The 20,994-nt window shown below is 34.0% G+C and overlaps 1 protein-coding gene across 2 annotated transcripts in view; it reads right to left on the bottom strand.

Annotated features, from left to right (window-relative positions):
• PRKG1 (protein kinase cGMP-dependent 1) overlaps positions 1 to 20,994 on the bottom strand; it is a 1,281,256-nt gene that overhangs the window by 105,620 nt on the left and 1,154,642 nt on the right. The gene's annotated exons all lie outside the window — the stretch shown is intronic.

Genomic DNA, 20,994 nt, shown 5'->3' with positions numbered 1-20,994 from the left:
AGGCACATTGTAAGCACCTCCATCTCATTTGCTAGGAAATCCTATGGACATTTTATACTATTTAATTACTGCCTATGACATAATTAGCATAATCATAGTAGATTTATGACACTATCATAATAATAACATTTCAAAAAGGTTTTGAAATATTGACTTGATGATGTAATATATTTTGAAAATCCTTCATCCAGGGAAGTTTTATTCCCATTATTATCTTCTAACAGAACACAACCGCTCACAAGTCCCCAATATGACCAGCCATGTTTATGCTGCAGTACAATCCTGCCTTAGCAAGTTCACATCTAATTTACTAGCTAACTAATATCCCAGAGTCTCTTTAGAGAATTCCCAAACCTCCTACTTTCATCAACCAAAATAAATATCTTTCCTTGTTAATAAATATATAGATTTCAGATGACTACTTGCTGGTGAGCCTTCTTTTTCTAATTTATGTTTTAATTAATTTCCTCTCCACCTCACTCCATTTTGTGCATTCTTTTCCTCTCAGATGTTTGCAACACGTCCTGGGGAATAACACCTACATTTTGAATTACAGATTTGTTGACTGCATCCTTTAGGTAATTAAGATGTTAACAAAGACAAGACTCAATCATGATCCTTTTAACATTTCTCTGAATGTTTAATCAACCATTACACATATCACTAAATGAGACAAATTTTCATTTTCTCTTCAGTTTTCACTTGAACCATGAAAATAATTGGAGTAGATTTTTCCCTGGATAGACCCAATGCATATATATATTAACACATAATGCTGTCAACAAATATCTGAGTAACTATCAGTTTTTAATTTAGATGATCCCATATGGTTATATAATTAATCTAAAAATATAATTAAAATTAAAAATTGATTGTCATTCAGACACAGCAATTAGAAATCATTAAGAATGGGCTTAGACATGTGAGATGTTACTTCTAAGTGGTCACTAAAATAAAATTAAAATTAAAAAATAAAAAGCTTCAGTTTAATTTCAAAAGGTTATACATAAAAATGATAGACTTTTAAAAACACACTTGTATATTAGAATCTTCCAGGAATATAATTAAACCCAGCACACACTGATCAAGTCTTGCTGCAGGTATAGAGCACAAGTGAACAGAAGATTGGGAAGTTCAAACAGAGACTTAGGTCTTCAATAGATTCCAATTCTGCTACTTAGGGAAAGATCCAACTCACCAAATTACCAAGGCCAATATCATTAAGAACACCTTGATATTTTGTGTCTGCTCTTTGTTTGTAGCACATGGTTTCGGTTATTAAATGTATAAAATAGGTAGCTACTCTAAAAAGCAATGTCTTCACTTTGGTCCTAGGTATCTTCCAAACAAAATAAATACAAAATCCCATGAATGGAGTTGGGCCAGTGAGGAAATAAACAAGCAAACACAAAAAGCACAGGCATTAAGCATACTCTACTTTGAGTTGTTTGGCTACTTAGTTACATTCCATTTTGCATTCATTTCTCTTTTCATATAATTGATATAGGGGCTATGTCAAAAATATCAGTTCACCAAATGATGTGTTCTATTTCTTCGTCATCACAAAACCATCTAAACATCCATTTTGGTAAAACATCTAACACATTTACTGTAAGTGTTAAACTGGTACTTTCCCTACATTCAATTCAAAGTGGATGAGACCCACAGTAGTAATTCATTATAGCAAGTGTCACTGTAAGGAAGGTTTCCCTAATTATTTCACACTAATTAACTCATACAGTAAAATGTTCCATTTTAGTCACCTTGATACACATAGCTAATTGGGATAGTAAATTCTGTCATATTTTATTTTAAAAGTAAAAATGTCATTGGGTATAGTCTCCCCCCCACCCCCCACCCAGGGCTTTAATATTGCCAGTTGGTAAAACATGGCAGGAAAAAGAAAAAGATTATTTTTTCAAATTCCTTACCACTGATAGCTCAATTGCTATTTATTATTTTTTTCTACACTGAACTTCATTAATTAAACGCTGTTCCAATATTTAGCTTCTCGTTGTCATAGGCAGAGACACAGACTGCATAAATGGAAACTTTACAGAGCCAACATTAGCCTTGTTAATTTTTTTTTTACCCTACATGCTAAATATGTACTTAATTTTCTCTTTACTACTTTAATAGCTCATATATTAATTTTGTAGTGCTTTTTAAGAGCTGTATAGTCCTAAGTATTTAATCCTGGGCTCATTTTTATCTTTGAATAACAGTCATCATCCCCCCCCCATTTCTATTATAATAACTGTCATGTTTCCATGGAAACTGTGGAGAAAGAATGAAATGGTAAAACACCTCCATTTTAGGTCTAAGTTGACAGTGTGATTTTTATTAGGAGACTCAATTATTCAGACAGGTAAGAATATAGAGAGTGGTTTCATAAATTATATAGAATCTTTTATAAATGATCTTGATCACTGATCTTTTATAAATAAGAAATTATGTTTCTAGCTAAAGGAATTTAACCCTTTCTGTTGAGAATTAGTTATTTGGTGGTGGGATTTGGGGGAGATTTTTTTCTTCTTCTTTACATTTTATTGTTTTGCTTGAATTTACTGTTACCATGTAAAATAAAATAAGCAAAAATTAAAATATTCTTTACAAAGAACTAGTTATTTGTTATACTCTTGATAAATATATTTTAATCTTTACTAAATATCACTAAACCCATATAGCTAGGTTTTAGATACACATTTACAATTTAAAAATTTGTTAATGCATATAAGAAGATTTAGAGACTTCTTATAATTATAAAATCTCTTTGGGGCTTTGTCCACAGTATTGATTACTTCCCATATTTTGCTGCTCTAAAAAGCCATAAATTAAAAAGAAGCAACCAATTTTAACTTAAATATAAGTTAACTGCTATTTGAATCACTAAAGGGATCCAGAGGAAACCGGTTATAATGCTTGCTTCTAGCAAGGAAGATTTACCTCTTGCTCTGTATATATTTTAAATTATTTGATTTTTTTAAAAGTATAGGTGTTATTTATTTAAAGAGAAATGCAGTCTGCTGAAATAAAGATTCTAGCTGTTAAAAAGTCATGGATTTAAAAGAGGCTTTAAGTAGTTGAGTAAAATGTTAGGGTTTTACTGTGTGGCTTTTCACAGAGAAAACAAAGACAATTTCTTTTTGCGTTTCTCACAATAGAAATAAGGGACAGTTTATAAAGTGGGAAATTTTTCCTTAATATTTACTCTATGAAGATGGAGAAATGGACAAATGACTGAGAAAATGGATGCCCTTTGAAATTGCTAGCAATCACTCTTAACTGTTGATGCTTCCCACTAAAGAATTACAGGTCAAAGACAAGAAACATTGAAGTTCATTACAACAACAAAATTAAGATCTTGGCAAAAACAGAAATAAATAGAAACACAAGTGACATGGATATAAAGCTTCTGCCCCAACCATCTGATAGGGAAGTTGCTTAGGTAAAAAAATTTTTTAAATCGATGGTTTATTATGTTTTCTAAAACTCAAAATGTGGTCTCAGTCTCCTTAAAACCTAAAATAAGAAATAAATTTCTAATGCAAATTAAGTTTGACATCCAAACAAATACATACTATCTTTTCCTTTTATATAAATATTGAATGTCTTGGCGAGCCACCAACTCTATGAAGTATTTATTGGTGTCTGGAAATTTTTTTTTTAGTTTAATTCGTATTATAAGCTAAGTTCTCATCTTTGACTTCCTCCTAAAATAATAAAAAGTCCTGCTGAGATATGAACATAGATAAAAAGCTTGATGTGAAAATCATTCTTAAGGAATTATACATCTTGTTTCTAACTTAATATGCTACTCTCTTAGAATAAGATGGGAACGGTGCAAGATTACATAGAGCATGTTGTGAGTTAAATAATGTGCTTATTACAACAATCATGCCCTTACTCTTTCTACTAAAAAAGATCTAGAAGCAAAGAGACCCAGTAGCAGTCACCACTCTTAGTTAACACCATTTCTGGCTAAAAGGAAACATGGTTCCTTGAGAAATGGCTGATTTCAGGTTCAGGGGAGGAAATACACACAGAGAACCTGGGACATCTTGTTCAGAAAGCAAGGGAGCTCTTGGCAGCTAAGGGATTGTGTTAAGAGGAAACGAGGAGCCAACATGATTCACTGAATGTATAAAAACCTACGCATTCATAATAATACAAAAAAATGATTTAAAAAAACCCACCTTCATTTGTCACTAAGAGGTAACTATGGCACCAATTACTTACTCTGGAAATTGGTGATTAATGGGAAAGAATAAAAAGTATTCATCCTGTCTTGAATGAACAGTTTGAGGGTAAACAGTCTATCAGATTCTTAATTGATGATGGAGAGTATTTAGAGAAGAATTCCAGTTAATAGACATTGAAAGAATGATGGAATAGGATAAGATCATATTAAAAGCCTAATGAGATAGTTGATTCAGGCAGTGATCATTATTGGTATCAAAACATTTAACAAAAGGTGGGAAACATTACAACAAAAGGATCAGGCTATCACCTCCTTATCCACTGTTTCAATTTCAACTATCTGAAAGTGGAAATGTGCCTGGTAAGGTCTTATTTGCCTTCTGTTATAATGCAATATTGAAGTACACTGAACATTCTATGAAGTTTTCTTACCACAAAAATTTGGTTATAAGTCTAATCAATCCTTTGGGTTTGATAATCCTTTACAACAAATACAGAGGATACAAAGATACAAGGTGGATGACACCATGTACAAACAATAAGACAAACCTGAAATGGGGGAGCTGCAACAGGACAACTGATTCATTTCTTGAACAACCTAATAGGGCTATTAAAGAGGTTCTTCTAGATCAAAGGAGACTTAAGAGGCATACCCAATATGCAATGGATGATATGTATTTTGATCCCAAGTCAAACAAATAAACCATTAAAAAGAGATTTTTCAGAAAATTCAGGAAAACTGAATAATGCCTAGATGTTCTTTTTGTTAGGTGCAATGAAATAATACCACTTGAAGTGACATGGATAGACCTAGAGATTGTCATACTGAGTGAAGAAAGTCAGACAAAGACAAATATCATATGATATCACTTATATGTGGAATCAAAAAAAATGGTACAAATGAACTTATTTATAAAACAGAAAGAGTCACAGATATAGAAAACAAACTTATGGTTACCAAGGGGGAAAGGGAGGGAGGAATAAATTGGGAGATTGGGATTGACATCTACACACTACTATATATAAAATAGATAACTAATAAGGACCTATTTTATATCAGGGAACTCTACTCAATACTCTGTAATGACCTATATGGGAAAGGAATCTAAAAAAGAGTGTGTATATATATATATATATATATATATATATATATATATATATATATGGTTCACTTTGTTGTGCAGCAGAAACTAACAGAACATTGTAAATCAACTACACTCCAATAAAAATTTTATATATATATATATATATATATTCTGATTTAATAGAATATATTTAAATTTCCAGATTTTCTGCAGTTTGGGTTGTTTTGATTACTTGAACATTTTAATTAACTTGTATTTATTTTATAAAAGTTACATGGAAAAATTATTAATTTTCAAAAGAATAGAGTGAAGTACTGAAAATAAATAAGGCTTTGTTTTATAGTGTAGAAAAGCATGAGTTCTTGCTGATACTCCTGGTCCTCACTATCATTAGTATCCACACAACAAAACTAGTTTGGACTATTTGAACTTTCTAGTTGTTAAGATTTTTCATAAGCAGGGGCTTATACTATATATTTTATAGCAAACAGATACTGTCTATGTCTTTAACAAATGCAGAGGTAAACCCATATTGATAAGCATCTATGGTGATTACAGGATTATTAAAGCTTTCAAATTCTGAAGAGGTAGCTTCAGAATATAAATGAGAACACTCATTAAATAGGTGGCTCTAAAAAGCTGACAAGCAGTCCCCAAACCTAGGGTAAGTTTATTTTTTGCTTTTGTTGAATCTATAAACATTGACTTCAAATATTATAACCGGATCAGGGTCACTCTTTTGAAATGAAGGTGAAGGCTTGTGATCAATTAATATTGATAACTGGCAAATGGAAATCAGTCTACCAGGACCTGAGGGGTTTGGGAGAATGACTGAAATTCTTCATCTTATTCAGCCTCCCCTGTCACAGATATATACCTCCAGGGGGAGAGAGGGAGAACTGCTAAGGATAAAGGAAGTTTTGAACTATACTTTATCAAAACGTTGTTAGCAACCACATCTTACAGCATTATAGAGAACAGAATCCATAGATATTTACAAACAAATCTACACAAGCTAAATGCTCCCTTGGCTCAAAACATTCCTGTAGTTTTCTTTATACAGAAGAATGTTTTGGTAAAAATAGTTAAAATCCTTAGGCTGATATTGATGCCCCTTCTAAGTGCTCATATACAATTCCATACTTCCCCTCATTAAATAACACCTCAATCAACAATATAATTGCTGCATTTATTAGATTTTAAGTTTCTCAAGAAGAGAGCATATCTGTTTTTTATTCTCTTTGCTTAGTACATGCCTGGCATATTTCAACTTAAAAAAAAAGTTGACTTAATTTTTCACAATAATGATGTACTGTCCTTTGATATGGAAATGACTACACAGACATTTGTTTTGCATATTGATAGATGTGTCCCTTGCCCCTCTCACTTTCTTTTGTCTTATCCTTGAATTCAACTGCATGCATTTTAAGGTACTTAACTGACCAAGAGGGTGTTATGTGTAGCCACAAGTTAAGTCTAACTATTCAATGCACACAATAAAAAACATGTATTTTTAAAAAGTAAATTGAAAGTACAATGAATACTACAACTGAATTGGGAGGGAGGCATTTATATTGATTTGTTTATTAGTTTCCAAACCTTTTTGACTACAGATACATTTTTCATCATAGCCATCCTTTACACACACACACTCACACACACACACACACACGGGAAAAAACTAACAAATCAATACTACTACTATGATGCACCTGCAATAATAAAAATGTTGGTCATGATACACTACATGAACTTTACGATCCCTAGTGGTTTGTAACCCATAGTTTGAACAACACTCTAAAGGTTTATTCTTTTATAATAATCCCAGCAGTCTACTACCTTAAATTATTATTCGCCTTGGAGTCTTTTTAATAATCCCAGATCCTATGTACTCCCCCAATTCTTGCTAACTTTCTTGCACAGAAATTTCAACGTTTTCTGCATTTCAAATGTTGAGGTTGTACAGATGCCAACATCTCATCAATTGACATGGCTGTGTCTAATTATTTCTGGCTCTTTTGTGAATCAGCAGGGAGTCAAATTGACCAGGGTCGGGCTCTTGAAAGCACGTGGGGAATAGTAATCATGTCAATAGGCAGCAGGATGACAACACAGCATTGTGTTGGCAGAATCCATTGTTTGTGATTACCACAAAGGTGGAATTTAAAGAATGCCGTGTCCTTTATTTCTATAAGTTAATGAAACCATGTTGACAGAACTTGTAATGTAAAAATGCTACTATTTGGAAGGACTGTCAAATCTGTGACTTCTAGTCTCTAAAGCACTTCATTTTTGCCTGCAGCACATTGTTCTCTTTTGTAGTGCATTCAATTTCGCAATATACACTTGTATTTTATTACCAATGTAATATCAGTCCTCTATTACAGACGTTAGTTTTACCTAAAATCTGTTTTTGTGTTTTCTATCTTAATACAATGCCATGTTTTACCAGTACAACCCAAGGGGTTATATGAATAGAAAGAAAATTCATTGTATTATACACAAAGTAATTACATTTGAGACTATTATAGTGACTCAGCATCTAATGTGAAAAATGTCAGTCAAGGATGTGTGGAACAAACTGAGACTGTATTTTCCCAGATTTGGCAAATTTACTAACTCCACCATCTCAAAACAACAACAAAGTTTTAGCATCCTGGTGAGCCAGATTCTCCCAATGAATTCATTGTCCCATTACACTTAAAATTCTGCTTCTTTGAAGGAGAAGAATTTTTTTAAATCTTGAGTATTAGGGAGAAATGTAGAAATCTTAATTGAATGTGGATAAATTATTTTGTCTAATTTGTATCCTAGCAACTGAATTCAATTTTGGGCAACACTGCGCTTCTGGAACTCAGTCTTGTCTGATGCCAACTGTGACACTTTTATCGCACGTAAACTTTTCTCCTAGAAGTGAAAGTACAGGAAAGTGAGGCTCATTTTCAACATCAGATTAAATTCTGTACTCTTATACTAATATAATTTTAGTGTCCCCTCTCCTCCACAGTTTTGTATTTATTTGTCTTCTCTTTATACCAATGGTTCTCAATCAGGGGAGATTTTGTCCTCCCTCCACACCCCAATTCCCCTAGAAAATATTTGGCAATGTCTACTGACATTTTTGATTGTCATGACTTGAGTGGTGGGTGTATGGTGCTGGCATCTACTGGTGTAATCTAATTGGAAATATATATTTGGTCTTTGTCCCTGTTCCTGGCACAGAGCTCCTAAAACCCTTGTAATCCCTGCAGTGATAAATGCCTCTTTGGCATGCTAATGAGATGACTGGTGGCTGGGGTCCCTAGATAGTTTCAGGATGGGGGCTGGGCACCAGAGAGAGCAAGGCATGGTTAGAGGGTTGGAACTTTCAGCTCCAACCCCAACCTGTGGACAGGGGTAAGGAATTGAAGGTTTGCCTTCAATCACAGGGGCCAATTATTTAATCAGCTGTGCCAACATAATGAAATCTGTCTACATAATAAAAACCTCTAAACAATGGGATTAGGAGACCTTCAGGGTTGCTCATATATGGTCCTAGTTCATGTCATCACTCAAAACAGCACCATTGGTCATTTGGTCTGTTATAAAGGTGTCATCTCTTCAATGGTCTTTTTTATCTCAAGGCAACATTTTGGATCCCATTTGAAATGAAGAACTGTTATACAGACTAAAGCATCTTCTTCATCATTAATTTAATTGTACGTGTAATATAATAAAGTTAAGAGGCTTAAGAGGAAAAACCATGAGCCCCATCCAGAGGAGTGTCCAAAATTAATCTCCTTACCAGCATGGTGAGCAAGGGAACTTGATTTGGAAGAACAAAGTCATTTTCAGTAAAATGTATGTTTTACTGAATTGTTATATTTTGACAAGCAAGTTTTACTAGCACAATAAGCACACTGTGCTTAAAAAAATAAAGCAGAGCTATTTTAACAAAAAACTTAGAAAAACTGATGGGGAATTACCCTATGAGTCATACCTACCAAGTCCTTAAACGGAAAGTGATCTTAATCATTTTAGGAAGCTGCTTTATCCCCTTTGTGAGGATATTAGGATGATTACTATTCAATATGCTCAATCAGTAAGTTACCTAGGTTGTCTAAAATGTTTGAACGGTTTCTGAATATTAGAGTAATAGGCTGGTTTCCTGAAGTAATTAATACAGTTCATAAAGTTGACTAGTGTTTGCAATTCATGCATTGGAGGAAACTGGTGTGATACACACAAATGTCTGTGAGCAACAGCCATGCTTCACTTTTATGATACCTCATCTTTCTCAAATAACAATTTAAAGACATAAATTAACATGGTGTATCATGTTCATTGTATCAAAATGATTTATGCTGCCATTTTAATTCATTATTTAAAAATTATTTCTTTCTAAAAGGATTCATGGGGGAAAATGTTGGTATAACATTTCCAGTTTCAAAGGCACTCTATAATTTTCTAATGGCATTTTATTGAAAGATAGCCTGACTTATTATCATATCTAAATGTCACATTGGCAAGAGAAAATTGTATGTATAATTATGAAAATGGAAACTGCTCTGTTTCTAAAGGCTAATTTATTGAACTACTAAGAGTTATCAAAACATACTTCAAGCAAAACTGCATGATTTTTAAGTATTTTGAATAAAGTAAGCACTAACAATAATACTTTCAGATTCTGAGAGGAAAGAAATATAACTTAGTGACTTTTGTTAAAATATAGATCCACAAAGTATTCCAGGATCCTTAAGGGTCTGTTTTCTATTGACAGTCACAAAGATGTCTTCATTATCAATTTAGAAAACAGCAAAGGTGAAAATATTGTTTATATAAAAAGGAGTTATGTTTCTAAAAGAACGGTTTGTTAACTTCCACATTCTAAGCATTTGAACTAGAAAGGATTTCAAAATGATCATTTTTACAGATTAGAAAACAGGTCCAGAGGTGGTAGGCTCCAGACTTTATGCTTAAGGTCACATGGAGAAGTTGATGTCATTGCTCTAAGGCCCAGGTCTCCCAACTCCAAGGAAATATTCCTCTTGCTATGTGAGCATGACTTTGCCAGAAGGACCTCTTTCAGCACTGAGCATCAGTCTTGCTCTCACTAGGTTCAAAGGTTTTCTCTCTAGAATGGCCCAATCTTGAATGTAAAGCAGGATTAGAATTATGCTATATGCTATCTTCACTCCTGTGAGAGAGACTCCCTTCACTGAAGAAAAGGTATTTTAGTCACATATTATTATTTTTCGATTGAAATTACTGAGAACACAAGGGATCTATTGCTAATAATACTAATAGATACTATTCTTTTTGCTTTTTAAAGGTACGATATCACAACAGGCTCTAGAACATAACAAAACATAACAAAAAGACACATGCACTGGATTGCTCTCTTTTCTATGGAAGTTTGGGGCTCTGGAAAAGCTGACCTTATTGCCACACAGGACTAAAATATCTTTAGGATTTAAAGAGCTCTTGACGTTTTGAAAGTAATTTCCAATTGTTGCTATCTAATATGACAACAGTGGAAAAGAATCATCCTTCCTTTTCAGAAGAAGACAGAGTCAATAATCAAATGGCTTGTCTGCATCCACCAAGCAAGTCAGCAGCACTAGATGTTCAATAATCTTTAGTCCTCTGCTCTGTCAATTAGAAAAGGTTGCATGCAAGGACATACTGAGATCCACCTTTATAAAGTCTTGCTACTTAGGGAGTCTTAAAGATAAGTGCAATGGAGAAGAAATTAGCAAATGGCCTTTGAGAGTTTTAAAATTTTTAATGAAACAAATAAAAATCCTTCTACCCAAGACCAGGTAGTTTTATCCTGAAGATAATGTTTTTAAAAAAATCAGTCTCACTGCCCTTGAAAGAAAAAATTTACTTTGATGCTCTCTGTAGTCACAAGTCACACTAAAGTCTTAGTCTGCTAAGCACTGGTGGCCTTAGAAACTCTTCTATCCTTCTTCCCAGCCTGATTACATGTACTAGAATTTGAAAAGCAAACAGCTCTTGCACAGCTGAAAGCCAACTTATCAGTTCAGGGCCAACTGCTGCAAGTTTTTCAAATCTCCTATACTTTGCCCTGCCATAAAATGGAAAACAATTTTTATTGCCCAGAGAATGGGATTGTCTTCTGACTATTCAACCTGAGAAGTGGGCAGCAAGTTCTAATTCTGGTTTGAGGGCTATTTCATATCATTCTTAGTGTTCTTTCCATTTAATTGGCATATAGTTCCCAGTTTGAAACAGGATATTACTCACTTGAATTCTTTCCATAGGGGGAAAAACAATTTTCCAGGCTCATTTCCCTGAGAATTGCTTAGATCAAGACCAAGTTGGTTGAAGTAAGTTGTTGATAAGATTGTGGGAATACTAAGATCTTTACTCTAAAATGCTTGGCAGAAAAACACTAATAAGAAAGGCCAAAATTTCAAAGTCAGGGTGTTCAAAAGAGCAACCCCATGTGCATTTGATTATGCATTTAAAATCTCATGTTAGTTAGATGCTAGACGACCCTGGGGCATTTGGGAAGATGTTACCAAACAATACAGATCCCTTTTCTGATTTGTATAGCCTCGTGTATTTTGAGGTGCATTTGATGAGTGGAATTTCAAAGGTCCAAGCAACATCGGTAGTTCCCTCTGCAAGTCAAAGAGCACAGAGCAACCGCCCGCCCCATGGCAAGCAGAGTGAGCAACTAAAGGGTTATCTCTGGTAATCAAATGTAACGAGAGAACATCAATGCTGTCACACTGTGTCAAACAACAAAGCTGGCACCAAAGTAATCCTGAAAATATCAGACTAAAATGTTCCTTTGCAAATAGCCTCGTAAACAGAGGGGAGCTTTAAATCAGTGAAGACTAATTATAGAAATAGTAATAAACTATTTATTTGGACTACATCAAAAGGGCCAAAAGAGTGGTCCATATGCAGGCAATATTCTTTATAGTTCTAGAGTCGGGAGAAGTGACCGGTACTTCGCTGGCTCAGCAGCAATAAGTCAGAGTCAACCCTGGAGCATCTAAATGTTTTGTGCATCACTCTTTTCCTGGGTGATGATGCTACAGGTCCTGCTTTATAGACTAGCCTTACTTCTGGCTTTTTTACCACAGTTTCATCTTTCTTGTTTACTTTTAACTTTTCTTTTTGTATTATGTGCACCTATGATGAGAGTCCCTTTTCTGGGACGAGGCAGAGAATAAGTGAACATTTTGCACTGAGGTACATGGTGAGGGGAGTAGGCCAGGACAAAAATGGTGATTCTGAGGGGGGTTTGTTTATTAGTGCCTCCTTGTTCAGTGCTGCTCTTTCCTCTCTGTGCTCAGGGGAAGGCTCATGTTATCTCTGGAGAAGGAACTTATATGCAAATTTATGCTATGATGTTAGGAAAAAATGTTTAATTCCTCTTAGGAGAATTTTTAAGTTTTACATTTCTTTAGAGAGAGGACAATATTTAAACCTAAAGAAATACTACATAATGTGAGACAGAAAAGTGAAAACCTTCTTAACTAAGAAATCACTTCCATGGACATTTAGGTTGCTGCCATGTCCTGGCAGAATGGAAAAGGAAGATGTGGTAGGTATATACAATGGAATATTACTCAGCTATAAAAAAGAATGAAATAATGCCATTTGCAGCAACATGGATGGACCTAGAGATTGCCATACTGAGTGAAGTAAGTCACACAGAGGAAGACAAATGTCATATGATACCGCTTATATGTGGAATCTAAAAAAATGGAACAAATGAACCTATTTACAAAAAAGAAATAGCAGCACAGATGTAGAAAGCAAACTTATGGTTACCAAAGGGGAAAGGGAGGGAGGGATAAATTGGGAGATTGGGACTGACATATACACACTACTGTGTATAAAATAGATAACTAATAAGAACCTACTGCATAGCACAGCAAATGCTACTCAATACTCTATAATGACCTATATAGGAAAAGAGCCTATAAAAGAGTGGATATATGTATATGTATAACTGATTCACTCTGCTGTACAGCAGAAACTAACACAACATTGTAAAGCAACTATATTCCAATAAAAATTAATTTAAAAAATTTAAAAAAAGTAACTTCACAAAGCGGTATAACCTTTACCCAGGGAGATGGTCTGACTTCTCCTTTGAAGTTCTGCTTTTGTCTATGGAACTTAAAAGGACCTGAGACCCTCTTGCTTAATCTCCCTCAGTCTTATACTCTCTCCTTCTTTACTGGATGATTTAACATGTTCATCTCTCTCTCAATATTGATGATCCATAATCATCCACTACACATTTCTGGTTATTTTACTTGAAATTTCTTATAATTCCGTATAAGTTTATTGACTTTTACTTCTTCAAATCAGATTCATTTTTCAATCCATTTAGGGGACTTGATCCCTACCACTCCATCCTAAGATGAAAATGAACCAGTGGTTTGATAAATTCAATTGTCACTTGTTAATTAACACACTAGAACTCTCAACAACATACAATATCACGGTCTCCTCCTCCATTCTTGAAACACACTCCGTTTTTGTTTTCTGTGATGCCATCTGGTTTTCCTTCTACCTCTCTTCTCTCCTTTTCAGTCTTTGGATGTGGATGTTCTTGTGTGAAATCCTTTCCCTTTCCCTGATTTTTAAATGATAAAGTTCCTCAAGAATCAATCCTCAGTGCCATACTCCTCTCATACACTGCTTTCTCTCTCATCCACACCTTTAATTACCCCTTACCATCTAAATTCTCATTATTCTCACAGAAATACCAACCTCTTCTCTGAGTTCCAGACCTGCCTAACTATGTCTCAAAATCACCTCATATTTAACCTGAGCAAAAATCAAGTCATGATTATTCCATTCTCCAAATCTGGCAACCATCCCTCTCTGTCTTCGTGAATGCTACTGCCTGCCGCTGATTTCCAGACCAAACATCCTTGCATCATCCTTAACCTTTCTCGCCTTCATCACCAATATCTATTTCCTTAAGAAGACCTATTGGCTTTGCCACCTAACTAGCTCTCAGATGCTTTTCTCTACTCACACTGCTCCCATTCTAGTCCTGTCTACCAACAGCTTTTACCTGGAAAATATACTGGTTGTTCTCCTTGCTTTCACTCTTTCACTCCTCCAATCAGAGGAAAGAGTGTTTAATTATAAACCAACTCATCTCATTTGCTAGCTTACAAGGCCTGTAGTGCTTTCTTTAAATCCTTAACATCTGATCTCCATCTTGGATATTCTAAGTCCCAGCCATATTGGTACCTTGGTTCCTTGAATATGTAATGTTGTCTCCTATCCTGGGGGCTTTGTACATGTACTTTTGTTTGTCTGTCTAGAATGCTATCTACACTTCCTTACCCAACTAATACCATCTAATTCTTTCCCAGTAAGTACCAGCTAATTCTTCAAAATTCAGCTGAAATATAATTAAAATGTTACTTCCTCAGGGAAATCTTCGCAGAATAATTAATGTGTCTCTCTCTCCTCCACTGGACCACAGGTACCATGAAGGCAAGGAGCATATCTATTTTATTCATTGCTTTATATGTAGCATTTTGTAGGCACACAGAAAATATTTGTTAAATATATGAATGTATATGACAAATTGAATGAACATGAATGATACTGTTACATCATGGGCTGCTGGATCATTGCAGGAAGTCTTTAAATCAATCAATCAATCAATCTATCTATTTATCTATCTATCTATCTATCTATCTATCTACCTACCTATCTACCTACCTATCTACCAAGTAATGTAGATTAAAAAACATGACCACACTCAGAGATTTACAGAGATTTTGCCATAAGAGAGAGTTCCTAATAGAAAACAATATGAGAATCATCAATGTAGATCATAAATAAATGCATTTATGAATCTATATTCATATAGCTGTTAGAGCTTCTCAACTGAAGGGCTTAGATATGAATCCCTTCAGCCTTCAGAGCAGCAGGATAGAATCTAGGGCAGCTGAGCCAATTGGTACCATATTCTATACCCATTTTCTATGAGTGTCATGACATAAAATAATTTGAAAAATGCTGCTAGATGGGAACAATTTAGAGGGTTTTTTTTGTTGTTTGGTGCTTTTTTTTTTTTAAGAAGTGATCAGAATTTACTTTCAAAAGCACAGTAAATTGAATTAACAAGGGTACAAGTTGAATCAGTCTGAAATACCAGGCTCCATTCACTGTGTTATCAGGTCACCACCAAAATGATGTTTAAGAAGTATATGTAATTGTATCATAAGTGTTTATAATATGATGGGTGCTAAACTGAAAAAAGTAGGATATGAAGTTGTAAATGACTACAAGTATAATTTTAAAACACAAAGATAGTTAATAGCAGTTGTACTTGATTTGTTTAGACTGTGATTTTATTTTTTTAATCTATATCACTGTATTATTTCTATTAAAGTGAAAATATAAAACATTTTAATTAAAAATAAACATTATAAATAAAAAACTGACTTTAATTTGTTGTTTTGTTTTTCCACTCTATATGACCCTAATCTCGGAATATAGCTGTGGTATATGTAAATCACCTTATTGGAGAGCCACTTTTATATTAAAAATTCCTGATTATAATAAATATAGTATATTTCAACTTAATTTGCTAATATATATAGGTTTTTTATTCAGAAAAAGAGATGTTTTGCCTATAACTGCTGAGTACAATATTCAACAATAAGAAAGAAATGATACTATAACTTGAAAATATTTCATTTAAGAAGTAGTCTGTAGGGCTTCCCTGGTGGCGCAGTGGTTGAGAGTCTGCCTGCCGATGCAGGGGACACGGGTTCGTGCCCCGGTCAGGGAAGATCCCACATGCTGCAGAGCAGCTAGGCCCGTGAGCCATGGCCACTGAGCCTGCGCGTCCAGAGCCTGTGCTCCGCAACAGGAGAGGCCACAACAGTGAGAGGCCCGCATACCTCAAAAAAAAAAAAAAAAAAAAAAAAAGATGGCATATACTTAGTGGGAAGCAGCCGCAGAGCACAGGGAGATCAGCTCGGTGCTTTGTGACCGCCTGGAGGAGTGGGATGGGGAGGGTGGGAGGGAGGGAGATGCATGAGGGAAGGGATGTGGGAACAGATGTATATGTATGACTGATTCACTTTGTTATAAAGCAGAAACTAATAAAAAATAATAATATTTACGAAAAAAAAAAAAAGAAAGAAATTAGCACCTGTAAGTTTTAATTGATGGAAGTAAAGGAAAAAGAAGGACCAAGAAATAGACTTACTGTTCAGGATGGACCAACCAGCCTAACTAACTAAACTAACTAGAGTGTTGCCCTCGGGGACTAGGAGGCATAGCAGGAAGGTACCATTAGCAAATGTCTCTGTTTTTAGAGTGGTCATTAATTTATCCTCCAAGCCAGTGTTCTTCAGACAGGAAAGGGGGCACTGTTACTAATACCATCAAGACCACAGGTGTAAACCAAGACTAGCCCAGGCAAACTGGCATGTAGAATCACCTTATCTATTTTTCACCTTACCGGACTGGTTCTAATTCTGAAATGTGGTGGCTGCTCCTGGTTACCCCAGACAGTTTTACTCAGCATATCATGTGGGCCATGCTCATTCTGTTAACATTCCAGGCTTTGCACCACTATTTGAACCATCCTCTTCAATGTGTCCTCTTGGAAACTACACACCTACTCCAATGATGTTGCAATTGTTCAAAATATTATTTGGTAATTTTGTTTGACATCACCTTCTGAACCATTAATGGCTTCTTTAGAAAGTCAATCTGAGCACATCTTGTTAATCTTTTTATTCCACTTATCTCCTTGCATGTAGAGTGACTCAATAAATATTCACTGAATTCAGTGAAATGGAATTAGATTCCAAAGCACAAAAAAAAAAAAAAGAAGTAGTCTGTATTCATATATCAGAAATACTTAGAATGAAATAGAACATCTACATTTTTCTATTTGATTTTCTGGATGGTTATTATCATTTTTTTTTTTTTACAAGACAAGGTGTAAATACGGAGACAGGTCTCTCTACCAAAATAGTACTTTATCATACTAAGTATCATAATTTATTCTTAGAAGTAAATATTGAAAATAATCATGGAATTACACATCAGGCTCCCTACTAAACTGAAAGATCCTTACTATTAGAAAATATGTTTTCTATTTGCTATGTACGCTGTAAAATACAGTGCCTGACTCATCATGAGTAAATTTCTAAATATTTATTAAATGAATGAATACATATTCTCTAAGGAAAATAATGTGTATGTTTCATCATGTATGCTACTTTCTGCTCTAAATAAGGTTTAATGAGACTTACCTTCCATCTAATGTTGTCTCTTCTAATATCTTTGTGGTTATAACTTCATATTTTAAAAAGAGAAGTCCTTAGTGGTTAATTAGCAGCAATCAAGAGAAGCTTAAACATGTCATAAAGGTATAATTTCTGTCACTAATAGTTTTCTTTGTAGGAAATATATCTCGTTAATTAGCAACAATCAAGAGAAGCTTAAACATGTCATAAAGGTATAATTTCTGTCACTAATAGTTTTCTTTGTAGGAAATATATCTCGTGAGACAAGCTAAGGGCACATATCCTGCAGCAGAGCAGTTTTGAGAACCATTTCAGTGGGATATTTCTTTCAAGTCAATCTTCTTGGACCAGCCATCCAAACTGAATGCTTGGTATGGTTTCTCTGAAAGGGATGGTCTGCTTTCTGCCATTGAAGCCTGATTGTGCTAATAGCTAATAAGTTTCTTATGATTGAGTTTCTAAATGTCTCAACTGAATTGATTTTTATAGTCAGGCCTACTTTTTTCTTTTTACCGCAAATAGGCATAGTTAATGAGGCAATACCAACAATAACTTCACATGCATAAATAATATGATCATTTTAGTTGGGCTTTAAAAGATATTCATCTTATCTTTAGTGGATTTTGCAAAATCAAGGGACCTTGAAAAAATAAAACTCACACAGTGGAGCCAAATCATCACCTCAATTCTAAATGGTACAGAATTTGCGATCTGTATAGAAATTTAGAGGCATTAACAAAATTACCCAGGGAATTTAGAATAGAGCCCGTTCCTGGATTTCCTGCAATGTTGGCAAGCCTTATAAGTTCCTTAAATACAAAGTGAAGGCATAACGTACTTAAGGGGAAGAAATCCAACACAGAGAAAAGAGTGCTAACACAAATAGATGTTTGAATGTGTTAGTTCAACTAAAAAGTTTTCCCTGGGGAATAGTTTACAGTTTACCTACTCTGGGTGATAGGATACCTAATTAAAAAGATGCTTTCAACTTCAGAAATCTTCAGATGTTAATTATTTATTAGGAAGCTATAAAATGCTAACAGTGTAAAAAGCATCACAACACCTGCTCCAGTATTTACTTATTTATTTAGCTATTTTGAGGAATAAAGTTTACATTATCAATCTCTCTGGAATTTAGATCAATGGTCTTAGACTTTTTTTTTATCAAGCTATTCCCATTTTCTATAATAATCAATATTAAGATATGTGGGTTATGTACTCATTTGGATTTAGCATTAATTGAATAGAAAAATTCAAACTAATTTATCCTAGTTGATTTATGTTCAAGTATAAATATAATGGCTAATTTGTAATCTATTAAATTTAATAGTTCAAATAACAATACTTAGATGTAGGACATCATTTCATTGCTCATTTTGTTCTTTAATCATAATTGAACTTTCTTTTAACTAAATGTTTCTATTTTTATAAAATTGATATTTATGGATATTTTCCAGTCTAGGTTTAATTTTACGACACTCTACTAAATTGAGACTAGTTTGCCTACATAAGATTAAAGACTCCTTGCCCAGATAAAATTAGTTTACATAATACATGTGCAATAATTGTCTATAAATCAAACCATCTAGCAAATGCATTAGGGTATATTTCCAATGATTACTTCTACAAACAACACCATCCACTTTTAAAGCCCTTTATAATTTACCAAGTATTTTTACATATCACCATTAATTAAATCACAAAAATAACATCTCATAGATAAGATAATGATACTGAGAGACAGCTGTTAAGACATGACCAAAATCACTTGGTTGGAAATAACAGAGCCTGGAACAGAACTCGAGGCTTCTGGTCCTCATTCAGAGTCATGTTTTTCATACTGATGGATTCTCTTCCAATGTGAAGAACTGTTGCCATACCTATCTTCTAAATTGTCTGAATCTGAATTTCAGTGTATTTGTTTTCCTTCCTACCTTTAGTTGAAACATGTGCAAGTGAACCCATAAGTGCTCAGAATTCATGAGATACACACACAGTTTAACCTTTGTAAGGCCAACAGTACACTGAGAAGGATATAACTAATTCATAATTGCTTTCCTGCCACTGATCAGTTTTAAGCCAGTGACTGGCCTTGACTTTGGGTAGAGTAAATAGGAGCTATATTAAAACTTTCATTAGAGAATCTGTCTAAAGTTTAACAGAGAAACAGAAATAGATCAAAGAATAGTTTAGTTTAAAAGACCTTTGACTTTTCTAGTAACCCTACAAATATTTAAATAGATGCTCAAGTAAATTCTAGACAAATATTAAAGATTACCACTAATTGTATATATAAATGCACATTTATATAAAGTGGTGTGTGTGTATATGTGTATATACAAATATAAATATATATAAAATGACCCATAGTAACCTTAATTGAATATATAAACTCAAGAAAAACTTTGCTGCCATAAATTATAAATATGAGCTTTTGTATTGCAAGAAAATGTTCCTCTAGGGATAATGTCCAATAATAACAAAGTTTTATAAATTTTAAAACTGATAAGGTACCTTAAATGGCCCCCCTCTACCATCTCAGGATGATTAGTGTAACTACCAGAAACTAAAGTCTAAACTTAGCATTAATATGTATTTTAACCTAATGTAGAAAACCAGAAAATTAATACCAATCAGCCTCAGTACAGGCAATACTGAGGACTGTGTGGAGTTTGATGTTAAAACTGGCTTTGTGTAATGTCCTCAGCAAATCTTAGCAGAGGCACTGCTGACATTTGACTACAGGATGTAAGTCTATGTCCCTCCAAGGAACAGAGGAAACAAAAGCAAACTATATAGAGAAGAAAATGTGAATATCTTTATACAGCTTTGAAAATAATACAATTTTATCAGTCAAAATGAATAATAGTAATTAGTTAATTGGTTCTAGCCCAAATTTTTAATCTTCGTAGGTTCTCAAGGCAAAAGAAATTATTTTATTCCTTTTGCTTTTTAGGTGACTACAAGACCAACCAATCAAATTCTTCCCCTGCACTATCTACTTACTGATGTTTGTTGATTTAATCCTTCAGGTATCCTGTATGATATCAAATATTAAATTGGTTTTACTTAAGTTACTTTCTTGGGAGAAAGAGGATAATTATATAGATTACACTTTTAAAAATAGTAACCTAACAATTTTGCAGAAAAAGCCAATCTCAAATTACTTCACATTTTTTGTTTAAAAAAAAATTAAAGCTTTGTTTTAAAGTAAATTATTCTAGTAGATTAAAATGTACTTTGTTATACAAAAATGACAATTAATGGCATATGTACTATCTCATATCATTATGATAACTTAGTGTCATTGAAGTTGTGAACTAAAATTCATTTTATGGAAAGACAAGAAAATTCAAACAAAAATTTTACTCTGCCCTTTGGCCTCCTCTCTCCCCTCACTGTGCCTTGTGTATCTGTATTATGCATCGACCAAACCTTCC

Source organism: Mesoplodon bidens, assembly GCF_964165515.1.
Source record: "Mesoplodon bidens genome assembly, chromosome: 1".
NCBI classification, from domain to species: Eukaryota; Metazoa; Chordata; class Mammalia; order Artiodactyla; family Ziphiidae; genus Mesoplodon; species Mesoplodon bidens.
The sequence above is the reverse complement of the archived record's forward strand: the minus strand, read 5'-3'. Positions and strand labels throughout refer to the sequence as shown.